Source organism: Echinops telfairi, unplaced genomic scaffold (assembly GCF_000313985.2).
Source record: "Echinops telfairi isolate 266 unplaced genomic scaffold, ASM31398v2 ScPeMD7_5592;HRSCAF=6446, whole genome shotgun sequence".
NCBI lineage: Eukaryota > Metazoa > Chordata > Mammalia > Afrosoricida > Tenrecidae > Echinops > Echinops telfairi.
This window is the reverse complement of record NW_022109491.1, coordinates 34,805,280-34,809,889: the sequence shown is the minus strand read 5'-3', so window position 1 is coordinate 34,809,889 and position 4,610 is coordinate 34,805,280. Positions and strand designations below refer to the sequence as shown.

The 4,610-nt window shown below is 34.5% G+C and overlaps 1 protein-coding gene across 1 annotated transcript in view; it reads right to left on the bottom strand.

Moving 5' to 3' along the window:
- Positions 1–4,610, bottom strand: part of PLCB1 (phospholipase C beta 1) — an 842,442-nt gene that overhangs the window by 353,432 nt on the left and 484,400 nt on the right. The window lies entirely within an intron of this gene.

Genomic DNA, 4,610 nt, shown 5'->3' with positions numbered 1-4,610 from the left:
GAATACAAAGTTAAGAATAATTTTAAAATTTATTGTAGTGAGGATTACACAACCTTTTTTTAATATACTCAAACCACTGAATTGAATCGCATATGAATTATATGTCAATAATACTGTTTTGAAAAAGAAAATATACTAAGAACTAAAGGAAACCATGCTTAAGGAATTAAAAGTATTAAAATTCTATCTCATGAAATTTACAGGATGAGTAAAAATGTGAAAATTATGCATATAATTTCAAAGCTAAATTAAAATTCTAGAGTTGAAAATCAATGAACATGAAATGAAAATTGTACTATCAATAGCATCGAGTGTGAACAAGCAGAAGACAGAACCAACCATACTGGTGGAAGCTCATTTGAGTTTGAGTCAACACAAGAAAAGTAATGAAGGAAAGTAAACTGAGCCTTAGAGAGCGATGGAGCACCGATAGGTACACCAACATACCCAAAGTGGACTTTCCAAAAGGAGGGAACCAAAGACTTCTGTTTTGAAGAAATACCGAACAACAAAAGCCCAAAAGGATTTTTTAAAAATTGCACATTAATATAAACATTCAAGAAGCTCAACAAATTACAAGTAGAATAAATGAAATAAGATCTACATAAACTTATCATCATGCATCGGTTCAAAGAATGAGAATCTTGAAACCAAGTAGGGGAGGGGGTCTCATCATTTACAAGAAATTCTTATTAATATTAATTGTTAATGTCTCATCAGAAACCATGGAGCAGAGAATGTAGTGGGATGACATGCTCAAAGAGTTAGCCTGTCAAGCAAGAATTCTACGTAAAGCAAAACTAGCTTTCAAAATTAAGATATTCCCAAGTAAACAAAAACTGAGTGAATGTTTCACAAGCAGACCTCTGCTACAAAAAATTGTAAACAGAGCCCTCACACTTAAATTATCCAACATTATATGGTCATCTGAAGCCACACAGAGAAATGAACACTGGGAAATTTTCTATGCAGGCAATTAAAAAAAATGTACAAATGTATGTTTTGTTGTAACTCTTTTCTATCTATCTAAAATGTCAAGTGCTAACGGTTATAAAATGTATTGATTAATTTGGAATCCCCCTTTCAAAGATGGAATTCCTATGACATTCATAGCACTTAGAAGAAGAAGAGAAGGAGTTACATCCTACCACGGTTATTTTACATCATTTATATAAAGTTAATACTAAATCATCTACCTTAATTTGTTTTAAATTAAGACCACTGTAATCTCTAGTACAATCACTGAGACTATAACTGAAAAACATATTGGAAGAAACAGCATAGAAATGAAAATGGTATGCTAGAAAGCATTTTCCTAAAAGAAACCTCTAAGGAAGCAATATAAGACTAAAAAGGACATAAGGCAAAGAGAAAACGAATTGCACAATGATAGATATAAATTCAACCATATGAGTAATTACATTTTATGTAAATGGATAAGAATTCTCACCAACTGTCGATATGAGTGCTATAGCAAAGTGTGGAGGAGGAACTAGCTATTGATTCCAGTATTAGAAAGTATAGATAGCATCTGGGGTCTTGAAAGCTTGTGTTCAAATAAGCAGTCACCTGAATGAGGTCAACTGGTCCTACATAGAAGACGCACACCAGCCTGTGTGATCCAAGGATTGTGAATGATAAAATCCAAGCCCCCAAAGGAAATGGCATCCGAGCTTAAATTGTGAACAGTCTTGGGAGGATTAGGGATGTCAGTGGGAGCACAGAGACCATTTGCTGGATCCACACATGGATCAAGCTTGATCCCCTCTGACCACACAGCAGGGATGTGAATAGCCTTGTTATTATGCACAGTCCAACATTTTTGCTTTGTTGTTTAGTATTTTGATTCCTGTAATTTGTTTTGTTTTTCTGCATATGAAATCTCTATAGAATGATAGAGAACAGTGACTGCATTGATGGTTTCCTGAGGGGCATGGCGGGGAAGGTAGTGGGGAAGTGGACCGAGACAATGGTACAAAAAGGAAATAATGCTCTGAGGTTGTTTGTGGACATGCTGGTACAGCTCTTATTAATATTATTGACCTACTGAAATGTAAGATATGTGAAATATATGCCAATAGAATGTTTTTTTTTTGAATTTGGATCAATAGTCAAATATTGGTATAATGACTAAAAATACTTACAAAAATATATACTCGTATTTCCACACAAGATGATAGACCTTCTAAAGCATTATGCTAAGTAATTCACTATTAACTAAATGTTATGAATTCATTTATATAGAATACCTTGAATAGACAAACTCATAAAAATATAAGATAGATTAACATAAAGTAGTTTTCCATGTGCATGGGACAGGAGAGAATGGGAGTGACTATTAATGGTTAAGGGGTCTTTTTTAAGGATGATGAGCATTCTCAAAAGTTGTATGCTGTGATGGTTATAGACATATGTAAATATACTAAAATCTTCTAATTGTGTATATAATAGATATCACAATAAAAACCGCTGCCATCAATTCAATCCAACTCCTGTAAACCATATAACACAGAGCAAAACGTGCTCCTTGTGGTTTCTGAAATTGAAAGATTTTATGGGAGAAAGACAGCATCATCTTTCTCCCACAGAGTGTCAGGTGAGTTTGAACCACTGGACTTGTAACGGGTTAGCAGCACAATGCCCTACCCTACAGTGCCACCAGGGCCCCTTAGGGCTCAAATAAGCAGTTAATAAATAAATAAACACATGTACAAATATGCTCGATACAATCAATATATGAATTGTTATGATTTGTAAGAACCCCAATAAAATGATCTTTACATTTAAAAAAATGCAAAGCCAATTGGGTGTCTTCACTGGTGTGTACATCGAACGTAGGGGGAAAAAGTTGATCTATTTCTCTGGCATAATAAGTAAGCAAATCATGGAATTCAGTATTTTTGGAGACAACGTCAAAGAACTTTGACTTTGGGTGGGTGATTTTTCTTGGACTCGTGACAAGTAGTTCATTGAAAGGAAAGAAGATGGCTGTAAAGTCAGCAGAGGCTGACCAGGTGGCTACGTTTGAGTCCGCATTTTTATTTCAGGGACTTAGCACAAGGACTTGTAATGTTCAATTCTCTTTAGCTGAACCTTACCATTCTGACTTCATTCAGACACGGGGTTTTCCGGCCTTTGCTCTTCTCATACCGACGCTCTGACTACACTTTCCTATGCTTGACTCAAGTCCACTATCAGAGGGACACATGCAGTCGTAATGTAGTCCATCTCAAATCAATAGCTAATCCCGGACAGCCTACTCTGCTTTTACTCTACTGACCTGACTGCTGTGTGAGTCAGTGAAAGTGAGTGAGAAAGAGTTGGTGGAAAATAACACTTTCAAATCAATAAAACCTTTTTAACTTTGGCAGGGAATAAGAGGAGCACATTGAACTTCACTTGAGCTCAAAAATGTTCCAGGAAAAAATGTTAAGTAGGGTCAGTTTTCTAGTGTACACTTAAAAGATGAGAGTGTCTATATTTATATATGTATAACATGTAAAGAGCTTGTAGTAATAATGTTCGCAGAGCAGTGTTATACAACCTTTTGATAATTAGTGCAGTCCTTTGATATTGGTAAAATAAACATTGAATTGATCCAAATACTAGAAAGTAAAATTAAAATAAGACTTTGGTTGGAATTTGAATAATTATCTCTAATATTTTCATTTTATATTCTCACTCACTTATTTACTCTGAAATTATCTTGAATTGTTTATGTGTGCAAGTTGCCATGTCAAATGATTCCTATTTGAGATTTCATAAATTGCATTTGTGAAATATTTTATGAAAGGCATTAGTGTCTTATGCAAGAAACCACTCTATAAATCTATCATTATCTAAACACCGGGAGCATTTTCTTATTCAGATACTTAACAACTGTTACACAGTAATGTAAAGTTACCTAATTTGGGCGAGCAGTGGAACATCATGTGATAAAGTGTTTTCTGAGAGGAAATAAGTTACCTGGTGGGCTTACCCTTTACCTTTAAGCCCGATGCTTGGCAGCTCATTTTGAAGTCCACTTACTGCCTGAATAAAGAGAACGATTTTGTTTATCACCCACTCAGAAGAGCCCCTAGTCTTTGTAAAAATCCCAAAGTGCATTCTCAACTAAATCCCTAATTTGCATTGGCTAGTAGGTTCTGGGCTAAGTGGAAATGAAAGCTTGAGTTAGGCATATGATTTAAGCTTTTTGTTCTATCTCCTCTCATCGATTTAATCTATATATTTATCTATCTGTAGGAGATGACTTTTATTCATGGAATTGATTTAATCTGGTGTACAAATTTATTATCTTTACATGTTTTCATATCCTGCGATCAAACCCACAGCAAGATACAGCACCTTTCCAGCTCCCCAAAATGTCTAGTAATTTCTATTCAACTTTTAGAGATTTCTCAAATTCTTAACTCTACCCAAATCTATAAATTAAAAAAAAATAGTTATATTGGTATATACTTTCCATATTAGGTAGTTGTTCAAACATATTAAGAAGATTTGTGCAATAATCACCACAATTAATTTCAGAACATTTATCATCCTGACTGCATTCATTGATTCACTTTCTCCTTCATTAATAAATATTAACGAAGACCAACGTGAACAAC